At 37.7% G+C, this 18493-nt stretch overlaps 1 protein-coding gene across 3 annotated transcripts in view; it reads left to right on the top strand.

Moving 5' to 3' along the window:
• The window catches only part of MCTP1 (multiple C2 and transmembrane domain containing 1), a 311966-nt gene that overhangs the window by 249092 nt on the left and 44381 nt on the right, over positions 1–18493 (top strand). The gene's annotated exons all lie outside the window — the stretch shown is intronic.

Below are 18493 nucleotides of genomic sequence, written 5' to 3'. Positions count from 1 at the left end.
GATCTTTCAGCTTTTGAGAATACGTGGTTCAATTCCTGGGCTGCTGGTTGAGTTGAGGATTGCAACCACAGTAAATAACAGCTCGTTTCCACATCTTATTGAGCCAAGCTATGGGACTGCTTGGATTGGTTGTCCCCTGGGGAGAGGGAAAAACCAGAGGGAGGAAATTAGAATGACCTCGCACCACTGAAGCAATGGAGTGATGGAGAGACAAGTGCAGTGAAAACAGCCTTGTTGTTGTCTGTGGGATTTGCATACCAAAAAATGAGACATGAAAGAGAAAAAATACAGATTATTTTAAAACAGCTTTGAATTAAATACGGACAATTTTGACCTTCACAAATGTTCTCCCTAGTTCTGTTATAATAGAGCAATGAATTCTTTTTTTTAAGAGAGGAGAAAAACAGTGTATCTTAATTTATGCCCTTGACCTTTGTTTCTAGTAGAGATGTACAGTTATATACCACTGTAAGAATTCGTATGCTGGCAGCAAGTATTTGAAATGTCAGAAAATTCACTGTGATTAGTTAATCCCCTGAATGATTATTTTTCTGTTAGCTAACACAAGATTTGAGAGCGGATAAAAAAAAAAAGAGTATTTCCCTCATTCTATTGCTAGTTCAAACATTTTAGAATTGACAGAAAGATGATATGTGAAATTCTTCTGTACATCGTTTAAATCGTTAGCTACATCATTTTGGAATAATCAAGCATTGTAATAACATTCTCCTTTTTACAAAACACATATGTGCTAGTTTTTAGCACTAAATGATATGAGCATACACTTCTGGCAATAAAACATGATTTATTGCAAAGGTCAATCATGTAGGTGTAGAGAGCTTGTATTTTAACTCAACATGCAAGCTCTGAATCATCATTTCTCTTCTGATAAACACTGATCTGCCATCCATTTATGGCCATTTTCCTCTGCTTGTTGCTGCTTTATTATTAAAGCAACTATAAGAGCTTCATCCCAGTAGTACAGTATACATATTCCTGGAAATGTTAGTAACTCTGATCGGTTTGCAAAGTACAGTAATTTAATAATTGTAGTTCGTCAGTCTATTTACCATTTAGTTGGGGGAGGGGGAGGTTGAGTTATTAAACAAACGATAACCCTTTTTAAAAAAGCCCTTTACAGGCTAACTAAAGTAGATGCCAAACAGAACATACCAGGTTAGAAATAACATCAAATCTCTGGAGCTGTATCAATTGTAATCTAGTGTTTAGCTGTCTGAAACTGACACCAGGGTTCTAACACACTTACAGATATAGTTACCAGCATTGACTGAAGGTGAGTGCTTAAATTACTGTGTGAATTCAGTGGTAGTCTTTATTTAATGCCTAAGAGCAGTGCGTTTCTTATATGAAAGGTATGTAGGTTGATTTCTATAAATTCAAAGTCTTTAATTTCATTAGTTTCATTAATATGTAAGTTTTATTTGAGCTCTTGTAATTCAGTATGCTATCATGAAAAGAAAATGACACACATTTTTTATTTAAAAAAAATGCTTGTACTGTACAGTGTACACAGTTATTCTTAGAATGGACATTTTATTTCAGACACTAAACTATAAATCAGATAACAAAAAGCTTTTTTTTGCCAGTTTCCTCCTTTAAGTTGTATCATGTACTGTTTACTGATGATGAAGATTTTTAATATTGGTGTGTCTGAATTGAAGGAGCACAGTGTTATACTCCTTTTTAAAATTCATAGATTCCTAATCTTAAAGTTTTGTGCATAATGAAATTTGGTGAGAAAACAAATGCACATTTTGCAGTACTGGCAGGTACTGACCTCCAGCTGTCATTACTTCTGTTTTCTCATACGGTATAATAGTAAAGTCAGGTCAATGGGTCCTCTTATAGGATAAAAGTAAAAAGATTAATAAATGTGCCAAAGCCTCACTTTAATTGAACCTGAAGCATATGTTGCAAGTATGTAAAATATGTCCCAGATGTTTAACCATGGCCAGTGTCTTTGCTTTCCCTGATTACCACAAGGCAGCTATTAGTCCTGTAACCTTTGGACTTGGGGGTAAATGGGGTATTACATGGCACAATAATAAAGCACCTGTTTTCCATTCAATAAAGACCCCTGGCAGGCTTTGCCTAAGCCTATCCATATGTTTTCATTTAGCAGATTGTTGTGCGATTATGAAAAGTGCCTTTCTTTAGAGCCAGCATAGATATTAGTCACTTACTCACAATGAAAGGGCAACTCATTGGCTACTTGATGAGGTCCGTGTGGGCACACACTAAAATAGGTTATTGGATGTGTGGTGGAGGGCTGTTTTTGACATCCCTATATAAATTGCAGAATCACAGAAGTGATAAATTGAGACTGATAACTATCCAAATGTTTATAATTAGCTAAAATAATAGTTTGTAAAATCTTTTTATTAATAATGACCTTTAGTACCTGTGTGGAGTTTAATTAAGGTTGGCAAGGTACAGTTGTAATTAGGTTGTTGCTTGTTTCCTCAAACCTTATTTTGGTTTTGTTCCAGATTTACCATTTTACATTTTTATTTCACCTTGCAGTACAAATAATGGGACAGGCAAGATTAAAGATTTAAGGTCGTGTGATGCCTAACACTCTTTTAACTAGAGGACATTAACATTTGTTTTCAATTGAAATATGATTAATACTTAAAAATGGCAAATATACTTAATGTTATATCAGTTACAATCTACTGTTCAACAGTGGGTCACCACTTTCTTAATAGTATTACTTACTAATGTGCTTTTAAGAATGAAATGCTGTTGCAGTTTACTGTTTGGTTCAGACATTTGTCATAAATTTAATACTCATGTTTCAAAAAGATAACACTGCATTCTGCATTCCATATATTCTGTACTTTTCAATAAACCTGTGCCAACCACAAATTTAAAGTTTGATCGTATTTTTTTACCCTGTTCCAAACTCTGACTCTGTGGTTAATACAGTATCTTTGCAAACAAAAGTTAGTTAAATTACTTGAAGTCAAGTTATCAACAAACCATAAAATGGCTTTTTACAGTGTTATGTAATAATAATATAGTGGTTTATGTGCATAACTTAGTCATCTAAGTAATGAAGTTAAGATTTCTTTCTGTGGCTTAAGAAGTTTTTAGGCATGCTTTCCATATAGCTTCTTATGCTTTTAACAAGGTCCAGGCAGTCACAGAGACTGATGGGTGAGGTGATGAGCATCTAGCTCAGCATTTTGCGGGAGGCATGCAGCACTGTGCAGAATCACACCCCCAAATAGTAGTAATAGTTCAGATTTGTAAGAGAAAAAAATATGTGAACTCTGGATTTTAACTGTATTAGTTAAAAAGCTGTATTAAAATATTCAGGTCATTTGCACCTTCAGCTTCTTTCTCTAACCATTTGTACTTTGTTTGGAAAAATCTCTGTAGTTCTAAGTCAATGGTATCATGTATGGAGATAACTTGATACTATTATAATGAAGCATAGTTGGTTTAAAATATATTTTTAAGCTTTTAATCATAGCTGCCTGGACATACCAACTTTGTTTTCAAGCCCAAACATGTTTGTAACCTGCCTCAGAAGCATGGGGGGTGGGGAAGGGAGATAACTATGATATGATATAAAAAAAAAAAGATTCTCATCTGTCAAAATGGCAGTTATTTTCTATCAAAAATAAATGCTTTGTAGGAAAACAGGTAAAAAAAATAGGGGAGGAGATGGAAAGGGGATTTTTTAAAAATTGAATGGAAAAATCTTCAGACACACTTATGGTTGGATTCTGATCTTAGATTCTGTACATGTATCCACCTAAACAAGTAACAATATATGTGTTTGAGCATATTGAGTGTTTGAGCCTCTAACCAAAATTGTAGCTGATATTGCTGTCCTCTGAAAAGTTAGTTAGGACACATACACTTATTTAATATATGTGATTGAATAATCTGAAATAAATATGTGGCTAGAATAAAAGTGAAACTTTTTATCACTGTATGCCAATTATTCATTTAGGGTGATATTCAAAAAATCACCATAAATTGGGCAAGTAAATGGGCTTTATATAGTTTTCCTACATAGGGGAAGGTATGATGAAAGCCACTACCTCTAACAAAGGGTCCAGATATGGCAAAGCCAGGGTCCCTTTGCCTCTGCTGCTTCAGCCTATAGGCTGGAATAGCAACTGATGTCCTTCCCTGGCCCCTGTGCAGGGGTTTTGTGGCCACTGCATCCACACTGAACCACAATCCTGGAGTTGCCTCCCTGGCACCCCACTCCATGTGTCCTTTCTCTCTCCAGTCCCCAGAACTACCACAAGGCATGTGGAGCTTTGCATGAGCACCTCCCAAAAAACCAAATTTCACCCATGCTTCTGTCTGGTATTGGTGCCCCCTCTGGTATTAGTGTATCCTGGACATATTTCATAAACACAATATATTCTTTGTGGGAACAACAACTGAGAAAAGCCACCTCAGATGGTTAGTTACTAGGGAGCCAGATTCTGATCTCAGTTATACCGGTATAATTCTGGAGTAACTCCATTGAAGTAATTGGGGGTGACTCTGGAGTTACATCAGGTGGCCCGCTGACTACATACGGATAACTCAGATCCAGATGGAAAGTTCAACCCTCAGGGATATCATGTGCATGTGTGATAGTCTCTGGGGGACTTTGGGTCCATAAACTATTGAATGGATTACACTCATTCATATATGTAGTTTTTTCACCTGTGACTAATATAATATGGGTAATATTCTTCATTTATTAAGTAATCTAAGTATAATTCAATAAGCTATTACATCAAATGAAGACCATCTCTAAATTATGCTGTTACAAAACGTGAAATAATTTTACCCCTGCAAATTTTTTAATTTTTAATATTATTTCCTATGATAACTAAGCAGATTGAAATTTCTTTTTGTCTAGGGAAGGATTTATTTTTGTACTAACAACTCATGGAAAGGGGTATAAGCGATGTGCCTCTAGTACCCCTTTTGTGACTCAAAAGAAGGGAAATATTTATTTGCCTCATCCTTGGGACCTTAATGTGAATGTAGGTCTAATAATTGTTTGACTCCTAAATTACAAAGAGGGCATTCATTCATTGTGGCATTTTAGAAACCAATGGGAAGAGCCATTTCTGACTCTCAGAGAAACTTTGAGACTGTGTTTAGGTTGAAGCACAGGAATGAGAGTCTGGAGATCTGGGTTCTATTCCAGCCCCTGCCGCATACCTCCTGGGTAGCTTCAGGTAAGTCACATAAACACCAAAGTTTGAACATTTTGACATAAAGTTAGACATCTAAATCTCTACTTAAGCTCTTTTATGGTTCCCCGCCTTAGCCTTTCCCAGAGCTTATTTGGCACAGTGGTGGATTCAGCCTGATATATCCAACTTGGATGGAAAAAGTGATTTTCAAATACAGGCCCAGAGCATACAACAACCTTTTATCTAATTCTATGACAAATCAGAGACATTGTAAAACTGAGGCACAACTTTGGAGGACTATGATGGGGTGGGGAGTGTACCAGGTCTTTGGGGGCCCCCAAAGACAGTTGTTACTAGCTGTTTTACATGCAAAGAAGTAGTTGGAGAGATCAGCTAAACAAGATACAATCCTGACAAAATAAAACAAAAGAACATAAGTGAAAAATCACCTAGAGACTAATGTGGTTTGAAAAGACAAATTTAGCATTGTATAGTTGTCTCCATGAGGACAGAACTCCCCGCAATAGAGAGCAGCCTCAGGAGCTGCTGAGCTTCCACGGATTAGCAAGCAGAGAGCCAAATTTGTCATGAATGGAGTTCCTAAATAAATTGTACATGTAATCAGCTCTAGACTACTTCCTTTTCATTGTATGGATATATATGTAACTGTAAGAATTCTATAATCCACTACAGAGTGCAGTGCCTAGGAAACTGCATGAGACTGCATTTATAGTTTTCTTCATAAAGGAGGAGGGGTGGTTTGCTCCAGCCACCCCAGCAGAAGTTACAGCTTCTAAACCTGACACATCACCTGTGATGTCTGGAGACCTTGTGCCTTCTTTAGAAGCCATGTTTCCAGGCTTTCAGGTTTCAACAGCCTCTGCCCCACATAACCAGTTTCACCCCCAGGTCTATTTGTTCCACATAAGGGAGGGGAGAAGCATGTTAAAGCGCAGAGTTGGAGGGGGTACAGTGCTGCCAAGAGGAGCCAAATCCTAGGTCCATCCCTCTCCTACTCCATGGAGCCCAGTCTCCAGTGGCAAAGGAGGTGATATGGCTCTTAATTGCTAATTTTTTATGGATTTTCTGTTTGTCATTTTGGTGCCATTTAACATCTGATACACACAAAACATTTTTAACATCCTAGTTCCCCAGTATTCACAGTCCAAACCAATGAAATCAGTGGTGTATTATCACCTAGGCTGGCAAATTTGCAGGGGTGGCAAATTTATAATAGCGGCATTTTTGTAATCACGGCATCAGTGACGCTGCGATTCTACCAATCATAGCACATATTGAAACCCCCAATGATGGCGTGACGCCATTTAGTAAACATACTCGCGAGAATCCTAAACATTAATAATATGACCAGAAGGAAGAAATTAAGCAGTTCTCAGTTTTGGATCCAAGTGCGGTCCTGCGCTATAAGCAAAATTGCGCTATACAGACGCACATTCAAGCGAGGGTCCGCAGTACTTGTAATTTTATTTATAATAAAACTTGTAAATGTTCAATTATTTTAATGATATTAGATTCATTTTAGTTCAAACGGATTTGTAAAAGAACTAAAACAAGTTCATATGGGGCCAGGGGCGGCAATTATTTCAAAGTCTAAGGGCGGCAAAATCATTAATCCACAACTGAATGAAACTGAAGGCTAAATTCTTTAAAGAATAATGGTTCCATAGTTGTGCACAATAGATATCCATTCCCCTGATCTACCTATATATACACGTACATTTATATAACTTTAAAATTAGAATTCATCATGTTACAGTATATGGAAAAACATATAAATGCTCACTAATTTCCTTACAGCACTCTTTTTTAAAATATTAGGTGCAATCCAGGCATTGGGGTGGTATCTGTTATCTGAATGATCAGTAAATGCATGTTTGAGCATTTTGGGAACAGACAAGGTAATATGATAGGCTAACATACAGCTGCGGCAGTCTGATAATGTAATGTTTTTATTGATTGTTTAACTGAGTAACTACCATGGGTATTAGGTTTGCTTGTCACAGCGTTTAGTGCCTGGGGTAGTCGAACAAGTTACTTTTCCATTGAGTTGACCTCAAAGTCCCCCAGTCTTTGAATCAGACGCCTCAGATTTCATACATTGGCAATTTCTTTCCTTTTCGAATGGGCTATATTAGAGAAAATGTGTCACCTTTTGCACCATGTAATACCAAATCAGATCAGAATTCATGCACAATTGTGTCAGTGGAAATCTAATATTACAGACCTGCTTATCTCTAGATAGCACACGGAAAAATAAACTTACACAACTGACAGATTTACTTGACTTACAGATAAGTTATTTGTAAGTAATCAAGCTAAAGAATGTAACTGGATTATTTTCATACTTTTCAAAAACAACATCAGTAAAATGGCTGTTAAAGAAACAAAGCTTAAATATTTATTTTCCCCCTTTTCTTTTTTAGTTTGTTCAAGTCGTTAGGTAATAAAGTCTGGGATGAGGGGAGGAATATTTTACATTAGTGAACTATTGTTGTTCAAAAGACTAATGTGTTTGAAAAAAACAAAATTTATATAATCCGTTTATATAAAAGTAATTCTAACAGATATGTAATGGCCTCTAAGTAACATGAAGTTATGAGAAAAAGTCTATGTGGAAGCTGATGTTACTATATCTAAAAATGATTCACTTTTATTTTTCTCTAATAATCTGAAAAAGTCAAAACTGCATCAGTAATATTGAAGCCGCCTTGCAGCCAATTAAAATAATTTAACATGAGCTATTCAGCAAATATGCTTTTTAAGTATTTTAGACGTAGGATTTCTTATGAATGTTGTAATCCTTTTAACTTTACTATATGTGACTACCACATGTATTCTGTTACGCCTTTAGTGCACCATATTAGCTGTCACTCGAAATTAAGTGCAGGCATGTTCTTTGTTGACCTTGAAATATTTCTTGATTAAAACTTTAAATAATGGTAACCGTATGAGAAGAGAGATGGCAGTCCCAGGGGACACTTCCTTCTCTGGCTTGTGGCTGTATTATTTAATTTTTTGGGATAGTCTAACATATATAATGACATAAAAATGTCGTGGAGTTGATTCTGTGGAGTTCCTGCACTGTTGTGCTGTCCCTTCTCAGTAAACAAATCACATTTGTATACTTTAGATCAACATACAGCATATAGGAAATAGCTCAGTCAGCTATTTCCCCAAGTTTAACATACACCCATGCATTTTGATAGTGGCGTGGTTTGCATAGTAATAGCTGTATTGTGTGATCACTTATAGTAAAAACAAGGGTTTTCTTAAATCTAATAACTCAGCTATGAAAATTTGCCCTGAATTGAAATGTAGCGCATAGGATATTAGCCCAAGAATTAGGTTCCTTTAAATAAAATTTTGAAGATATTTGTTACACTGTTTTTAATTTATAGAAGAAGGAGGAGGGGAAGAAAAGAAATATATCTGTTTTAGAACAAAGTATGTTCTCCTATCTTGAAAACTGTTATGTTGTTCTGAATTTTGTAGGTTTAGTCCATAAATATGGAATTATTTCCTATAACTGTTCTGAAGTGAGGCTTTTTTCCCCAATGACATTTCATAAGGATTTTTAGAACGTAGACTCAGACCGTATGAATGGCAGCTGCATTGAGATGATAGACCCTGATAGACTTGCTGATCAATAATCTGTGAGCTAAGGAGAGGTACTGCAATGCCTCAGTAAAAACTATAATTTTCAAGCAGGTTTAAAGTGCTTTTTGAAAGGGCCTAATTAGGAATTTACTCAATAGACCATTATGGGCATGAATAGTCTCAGGCAAATACTACTAATAATAATTCTTAAATTTTTATATCTTCAGAATCAAAATGGATAAATTAATTATTTGTAAGTTCATTTTTCAGAAGACATCTTGCAGGATTCTGTGTCTTGCCTCCTTAACTGAGACCAGCAGAAACCCCAAGCTCTTTGGCTCCAAAAGACCAGGATGGCATGTTGGAGCAGTTGTCCTACCATCCTGTGAGCTTAAGGACAGCCCTTAGAACTGTCCAGTCAATTTCTTCTTGACCACAGTCATTAACTTAAACTACGGCCAGACCTCCTTCTATCTGGCCAGCTTCGGCTGTCTTGAGTGAATCTTGGCTGTAGCCAAGGATCTAGCCCTTAATCTCTAACATTAGTGATTTATGAAATTTTGGTTACTAAAATCATGCCATGATTAAAATTCAGGGGACAGTAAAAATGGTAATCAGATTAACCTGATTGTCCAGGACTTTCCTTAGACTTTGGAACAAAGTATGATGTATGTTCTGTGTAACCATATCAGATCATTGTAACTCTTCTTAAGCATGAAAAAGTAATTTTTGAATACTGGAGTTTTCTGCACTGAATTCTGATTTTTTTTCCCATCCAATACATGTTTACTAATTTGGAAGACTGAAATAAGCTTCATTTCTTGTTCTATCTCTCTCTCTCCCTCTGCCCCACCAGGCACAGAGGGCCAAATCCTGCAGTCCTCCTTCTAGCAAAACTCCTATTGAATTCAATAAGATTTTTGCTCCCATAAAGAATGCAGGATGTGATGCTTACTCTTCAGATACTTTGACTAGAATAGTAGATAATGCTTCCTTTGAATTTTGATGAATATCAGTGAAATTTTAATACTGTCCTCTTAAATCTGTATGAAACATTAGTCATACAGAAACAGGTGGTGCGTGTGTGTGTATGTATATATGTGTATACGTGTATGTGTATATGTGTGTATATATATATGTGTGTGTGTGTATATGTGTATGTATGTGTGTATGTATTATGAAGGTTCCCCCCTTTGGATTTTTTTCCTTTGTTCTCATTTTAACATTAAATATTACTATATAACATACAGTACTAATATGTTTTGTTCTCATAATTCCATTCAAAAGCCTGTACATGAATACAAGAAGAATAGGGCCAAGTTGTGCCAAGCCAGTATGTGGATGCACAAGATTCAGAGCAAAAGAGGCCATTCCCCTCTCATTCTTCACCCTTTCTACCCCATATAGTGGGTAGGCATAATGCCAGTCTCTAATAAATAAAAAGACAAAGAGTGGTGTCATATGCCAAAATTATTAATAGCTCTTGGAAATGACAATTTGAAAAGTAGTATAGTGAAGAAATTATTTAGGAAAGTAAGAAAACAAAGGAGAAAATGACTCTAGTTATTTACTATGGTTCACCTGGAGAGGTATAGAGGGAGAATGAACAATTCCCAGACCAGCTCTCAAAATTCTTTAATCTGAAAGATGGTGTACTTATAGGGAATTTCAACTGTCCAGATATCAGTTGGACAACAACTACAGCAGAAAATGTAAACGGAAGATTATTAAAATATGCAGAAGATAATGAACCAGGTTGTGGAGACTTCTATCAGAAAATAAGCCATCCCAGATCTACTTATTGTTAGAACTGATTCAGAATGAGAGAAAAATGAAAAAAACAGGAATTAGCTATCTGAGTCCAGCAAATTAAGAAATTTACAAAATATGGCAGATGAAGGATATTAGATTTCTGGAAATCAAAGTGAGGTACAGCAGTCTACAATTCCTCTGGAAAACAAAGAATGTGAGAAATAAATGTCAGTCAGTGTAACTTCATAAGAGAGAGCACAAATAACTGAGGTTAAAACAAACCTGAAATGGAAAAGGATTTGACGAAATAAGATTACTCAGTCAGTTAAGGCTTTTCGGGCAAAGATAAGGGCAGCAAAGAAGTAGAATGCATTTGTTAGCCAAAGGGATTAAGGGGAATAAGAAGGGCTCTAACAAGTATAACAGTGAAAAGGGAAGTGCTAAGGAGAAATTAGGTCCAGTAATACATGAGGAGAGGCATAAAATTAATTATTTTAAAATAGCTGGGTCTGAGCACCTGTGACATTACACCTCATATTCTTTATAGAAATATGCTTATGATATAGATATAGCATAACTGAGATATATTTTATGCAAGGTGGGTCTTGTAAGGTATCATCGAAAGGTTATGATTTACTGACTGTGATTTGTATGCATGTATCATTTCTGTATCTAAAGTTAGGAATATTGACTATGTAACAATTATAACTGGGTGTGTATTTTGGGAGACACCCACCAGACAACAGGCCATCAGCTTTGATGGGCCATTAGGAAGAAACAACAAGACCGTGAAGATACTAATCTCTCTCCTTCCTGAGAGGCGTCCCCTAGCTGTAATACTACTAGGTCAGGTGATCCTGTCCATCTTGGATTTCTAGTAATTTTCCACTAAAAGCGGGGGGGGAGGGTCAAGACTGGAAAACAAAAGATTCCTACCTTATGTAAATCTTATTTAAGGCTGGGGAGTAAGGCAAGCAGGACTCTTTTCCTTTGCCTTCCTGCCCAAGAAGAAAGACTGCTGAAAGAACCTGAAGAGACAAAGGAAGTGAGCGATGGGAAAGGCAAGGACTGAGTCCAGACTAAGGATACGTCTACACTACCTGCCGGATCGGCAGGTAGTGATCGATCTATCGGGGATCGATTTATCTAGTGTAGATGTGATAAATCAATCCCTGATTGCTCTGCCGTCGACTCCTGTACTCCACCACCATGAGAAGTGGAAGCAGAGTCGACGGGGAAGTGGTGGCAGTCGACCCCATGCCGTGAGGACACGAGGTAAGTCAACTAAGATATGTCGACTTCAGCTACGCTAGGTCGATCCTCCCTCCCCCCTCACCCCCAGTGTAGACCAGGCATAAGACAGGAGTCTAGTCTGTAAAGAGAAATAACTGGAACTCTAAGCTACAGAAACTCTGCAATTTGCCTAAAACAACATTTAGGGTGAGAAATTACTTCTTGAAACCTAGAGCCCCAACCAGGGGTATTCTATCTGCTACCCAAGATCCATAAACCTGGAAATCCTGGACGCCCCATCATTTCAGGCATTGGCACCCTTACAGCAGGATTATCTGGATATTTGGACTCTCTCCTCAGACCCAACACTACCAGCACTCCTAGCTATCTTCGAGACACCACCGACTTCTTGAGGAAACTACATTGCATTGGTGATCTTTCTGAAAACACCATTCTGGCCACCATGGATGTAGAAGCTCTTTACGCCAATATTCCACACAAGGATGGACTACAAGCTGTCAGGAACAGTATCCCTGATGAGGCCATGGCACACCTGGTGGCTGAGCTTTGTGACTTTGTCCTCACCCAGAACCATTTCAGATTTGGGGACAACTTCAAGTCAGCGGCATTGCTATGGGTGCCCATAGAACAACGCTTCCTCAGCTCTCGTCCCCTAGTACCTCTCCTCTACTTGCGCTACATCGATGACATCTTCATCATACGGACCCACAGGAAGGAGGCCCTTGAAGAATTCCACGTGGATTTCAACAATTACCACCCACCATCACCCTCAGCCTGGACCAGTCCACACAAGAGATCCACTTCCTGGACACTACAGTGCAAATAAGTGATGGTCACATAAACACCACCCCATACCGGAAACCTACTGACAGCTATACTTACCTACATGCCTCCAGCTTCCATCCAGGACAGATCACATGATCCATTGTCTACAGCCAAGCCCTAAGATACAACCACATTTGCTCCAATCCCTCAGACAGAGACCCCCTACAAGATCTTAATCAAGCATCAAGTCTGCGCTTACAGACAGCCCCCAAATCTGAAGCAAATACTCACCAGCAATTACACACCACAACACAGAAACGCTAACCCAGGAACCAATCCCTGTAACAAACCCTATTGCCTGCTCTATCCCCATATCTACTCTAGCGACACCATCATAGGACCCAACCACATCAGCCACACCATCAGGGGCTCGTTCACCTGCACATCTATTAATGTGATATATGCCATCATGTGCCAGCAATGACCCTTACTGGGAGTGGACCACATCCACCCTGACTGATTGTCCTTGTCAACACTGGTTCTCCACTTGTAAAGTAACTTCCTTCTCTTCATGTCGCAATATATTTATGCCTGTATCTGTAATTTTCACTGTATGCATCTAAAGAAGTGGGTTTTTTTTCCCCACAAAAGCTTATGCCCAAATAAATCTCTTAGTCTTTAAGGTGCCACCGGACTCCTCATTGCTTTTGTGGATACAGACTAACACGGCTATCCCTCTGATTCTTGAAACCAGTCTCTTTAAGATCTTAAACTTAGTATGCATGTTTTGTTTTATTTGCTTAGTAATCTGCCTTGTTCTGTTTATCCCTTCTAATCACTTAAAATCTGCCCTTTATAGTTAATAAACTTGTTTTTGTTTATTATTAAACTCAGTTTGTGCAATTTCTAAGTGGGCAGGGGCAAGAAGTTGTGCATATCTTCCTCCACTTTGAGGGAGGGGGCGAATTTATGAGCTTACGTTGTATAGATTTCACTACAGCACAAGACAATATTAATTTGGGTGTACTTTCTGGAGGGGAGCTGCTCTTGAGTGCTGGGCAATTTCCTAGCTGGGTCTTCTCATAGAGAGCTGCATGCAGACTCTGCGATTCTACAGCTGGTGCTCCCTACCTGTGTGTGTGTGTGTGCGCGCGCTGCCAGAGGCTGGAGAGCCTAATTCAGCAAAACAAGGAGAGGGAGCCCAGGCTAGTGGAGCAGGCAGGCTCAGTGAAATCCCAGTACATCAGGTGGCATCCCAGAAGGGAGGTCCAACCTGTCACGGCACCCTTTTAAAGAAAGTTTTTAATGCAAACCATATAGAATTATAAGCAAAAAGAAAGAAAGACTTGTTATTAAAGATTATGTAAGGGAAAATTTGAAAAATATGTAAATAAGATGATTAGGAATGACATACCTTTTAGGTTATTAACGGCATTATCTAAGAATCTTACTGCACGACTGACATTTGCATTTGGAAAGTCATGGATAACTGAGAAGGTATCGAATGATTGGAGAAAAACAAATTATAGTACCAGTTTTCAAAAGTGAAATGGGAATCTTCCTCGCAATTAATGTTTGTCTTTTGTTCTTAGTAAAAGAACAGAACAAATTTAAAGAGGAAAAAATGGCTAAATATCCAGGGCCAACCACAGGGTAATCCCTTTGACCCTATTTCTTTCCATGTTCAGATCCAGGACCGCACACAGCTCCATAAAGAGGCTTCTATAGATTTGGAGTTAAAAGGAATGAAATGTTGAGGAACCTCCAGATTCTGGATACTCAAGGGGCACAGAGCATGATATGGCTCATATTATTTAAAATAACATCTGTGTATACACTCTGACATAAAATGCATCTATTTTGTTTAAAAGCCTACAAAATGCTCACTAGAAATTAGATTTACCATACATTAAAATGATCTTATCAGTCCATCAAGTATTCCAATTTACAATCTACATAGGCTTCCATTTGAGAGCATTGGCCATTATTTTTTAATCAAAATGCACTCCAAAAATCAGTGTCAGGAGTTGGAAATTTGACAGATTCTCATATTTTTTTCTTTTTTACCATCTCCCCATTCCAAAGACTGTGTGTTTCCGTACTTCTTGTCAATTTCACAGCAAGGTGAAAGAAGGTTGAAGAGATGAGTCTTCATGATTCCTAGCTGAAAAATACCTAGAGAATGTAATGTAACCACTTTCAAAAGAGAATCATGAAATAAAAGCTTGCCATCTTTGGAACTTTAGTCTGCTGAAAATCAAAGTCCTCATGTACTTCTAACATCTCTGTCTCTTCCATCATGTGTGCCTAAATTATAGGTCCTGCCTTAGATGAGTTTTGGATAAATGTCAAGAGGCCATTTACAAGAAGGAGGTTTGTAATGGTTGCCAGGGAATCAAAGGTAGTGTATTTTCTCAAGGATGAAACTAAACAGGGGAAAGATTGTTACAATTATATTCTTGTAATATCCTTCTTTGCCCTCTTTTCCTCAATCATTGTTGAGCATACTCAAGGACACATGCCATTCAAACTCACCACCTCTACCTTGACATTCTTAGTGTCATTCTTTCCTTTTAGAGATGTCAATATCATGTATACTTTATACATTTCTTCTAGGCACTAGGTCCCTAGGTTGATATTATCCAGAAGTATATCCTAACAAAAGCCTGGAAAGACAATTGTGCTTCAGAGGATAATACCTAAAGACCGCACAAGTTTATAAAGTACAGACTATAGTAGGCAGGTTACTTTTTATTAGTACTTTCAAGGACTTATGTATGCCTTTTATTTTTCAGTGGTTATTTTTTTCATTTTGGGGAGTAATTTTTAATCACCTTTTTAGGTTTATGTAGCTGTCTAAAAATCAGAGGGTTTGTGGCTTTCTTTTTCTATGTACTATAATATATGCATTACTTATTTAGTCTGAATTAGAGTAATCTCATTGTAATGTGCCCTAGTGTGCTTTAATGTAGTACTGTTTAGATCAGCAGTACAGTGAAGCTCACAATGGAACCGTTAGTGCACACCAGCAGGGTCTACATGGACTAATTAATGTACAATATGTTAATGCATTTCAGAAATTACAGTCCTGTAGTCCACATTACTCTGTGTAGATAAGCCCTTAGATACAAGTAGCCATTTTTGTGTGTGTTGGGGGTGTTTTATCATTGTAACAGTTAAAACCTAAAATCAGAAGCCTTACTTATATATTTATGGGCCTTTTGGTTTTCTTCTTTCCCCTTCTTTTCTCAAGTACAATCTTTCTTGCTTTTGCTCTGTAGAAGGAAATTAGAATTGTGATTTTGATATGATAAATTACCTGTACTAAAAACTATAATTTGCAATATTAAGTCATCACTGTCATTTCATAGATTTAAATCTCTTTCGCTTTAAACCACTAAATCATGGCTTACAAATGATTTATCATTTTAAAAAATGTTCATAGTAGCAATAAGGCAAACTAAATGTGTAAATAAAGTTAAAAGATACTGTTTCCTAATAATAATTTCAAACAAATCATTCTGTTTTTTATATTAAAATTCCATAGCTCCATTCTGTTGTTTCTTTCCATAACTTGTGTGAGAGTGGATTTGGTCATATAATTTTATGGTGCATAGGTGGAAAATCATGAACTTGGAAAGACATGAACACATACAGAAAAGCTTACTGAATAAAAGCCACTAGGGTTAGATTGTGTAGATTTTAAACCCTTTGGAGCAGGAACTATCTTTTTAGTCTGCTTGTAGAGTGCTTAGCATATTGGTAGTTGAATCCTGAAAGGGGCCTCTAGCCATTGCTTTAATACAAATGATAAATATTAGTAATAACTTGGTGAGATGCATAAAGGCTATTTGTACAAAGAAAATATAAATAATGACCACCAGTCAGCAATAAATTCAGCTTCTTGCTTCACTTTGTCTTTGTTGGCACAGTTACCCCGTAACTCTATCATCATTAAGCCTGTTTAAAGATACTTGCTAACTTAATCTCTGACGTCCTTTCACTTCCTTCACCCACCTTCTTTGATCTAGCTAGCTGTTTTTCTTTCCCGTCCCCTGATTCAGTACCCAAGCTAGGCTAAGCCTCTGGGGCTACCTATGTCTACCCAGAATCCCACTCCTGGCACAGTCAGGAGAGAGAGAGAAAAATTCCAGTGTCTGTCTGTGTCTTTCTCTCTCTCAGAACAAAGACCCCTTAATAATAATATTAATAATCCTTCTCCCTGCAGTGAGGAGCAATTTCAAACAAAACACTTGAACTGCATCCAATCAGGACTTGCCATCTCGGGTTGCCAAGGGAACTTTCTTATATTCACCTCACATTAGCATAATACAATGGGGGTATTTCCCAGTTGCTTACAGGTACTTGGGAGAAATGCTCTGCAGACTAGATACTTCTGAAGTCTTTGCTCCCGTGTTTTGAATAAGCCTTGCTATTGAATTCCCCCCACAGACATATATTAATATTTTCTTCTGCACAGGAATCAAAAACACTAACATCAATATACAAAGAATAAAATTGCTGGGTTGATTCAGTGATTTGGCTGTGGCAATATAATGGGATACTGTGCAGAAGATACAAGCTCAGGAGAACCATGAGGTTCCCCATAAGTTTGGATGCCTTGTGAAGGTGACGCTCACTATTTCTGAATGCAGGAACACTGGCCTATGCACTGATTTTTTTGAAGCTCCCTCATCAGAAAAACAAAACAAACTCACAAATCTCAAAACAAACCACCACCAAGGAAATCCTGCACCTTTAAAAAAAAAAAAACACTTCAGGTGGTTTTTATATTTGGCTGTGACTCTGGCCAGATGTTCACATTCATCCATGTAACATGGAGATTATTGTGTGTGTGGGGTGGGGGGGTGAGAGGGAGGAGAGGGACTTTAAAATAGAAATGAAGTGAGGATACTCTGATTGTATTCTTCTTGTCATGAATTGGAGGAATTTGTCTTTTAAATTGTTTTTGTTCTTAATGAATCTTAATAAAATGTAATCTGTTTCAAAGCAGGAAGTGGCAAATTTTAAAGTGGTGGGGGTGGGGGAACATGGCCTAATGGTTAGGAGATAGGACTAAGAGTCAGGAATCTTGGGTACTACTCCTGGTTGTGTCAGTGACTAAAGCTATGACCTTGGGCAAGTCACTAAATTTCTTATCCCCCGTTTCCTATCTGTAAAAAGAAATAATGCTTGCCATATCTATGGTAGATAGATCTGGTGGTCCCCTCTGGCCTTAAACTCTATGACTCTGTCTCACAGAGGAGTTGTGAGGCTTATTCGTTTAGAATGAAATTCATCCCCTCCATATCCTTAAGTCAAAATAAGGCTATGTCAGAGCTGAGAGGTAGAAGAGACTGCTGTGCCTGCTTTATATCAGCTAAGAGTTCTCCTGCAGGACCTCTCAGCTACTCTGCTGTGTTCTGGTTTCAGCACCTTCGCACCTCTCAGGTGGCATGGAAGGGCTCCAAGCAGTGGAAAGCATCCTTCCAAAGTTTGTTTAGTAGCTATAGTTGATGAAGAGAAGTTGCAAAAGAAAGCTAAAATGTAGTTTTCCCCTCATTTCCAGTGAAAGGAAAGCACAGTTGTTTGTAAAAGCAAATATAATTGGCATAGTAATTGCTAATAACGTAGTGCTTCCTTGGGGCCTGATCTAGCGCCCATTAAAATCAGTGGGAATTGGATTGGCCCCCTGATGAATAACATATCCCTCTTCTGGCTGCAAAACAAAAAGGGAAAAATATTATTTAATTTATGATGCATAGTTTTGTTTTCTTTTCCCCCCCAAAAAAACATGTGAAAATGTGTTCATAATCCAATCATTTTCAGTTAGACTCAGCACTCTGATCACTTAGGCACCAATCAGTTCCCCTGGAGAAGGCTGATTGGGCAATATACGGCTGATTGGCTGATCAGGCTGGGAG

Source organism: Trachemys scripta, chromosome 6 (assembly GCF_013100865.1).
Source record: "Trachemys scripta elegans isolate TJP31775 chromosome 6, CAS_Tse_1.0, whole genome shotgun sequence".
Lineage (NCBI taxonomy): Eukaryota > Metazoa > Chordata > Testudines > Emydidae > Trachemys > Trachemys scripta.
Note: the sequence above shows the minus strand (reverse complement) of the source record. Positions and strands in the feature narration are given on the sequence as shown.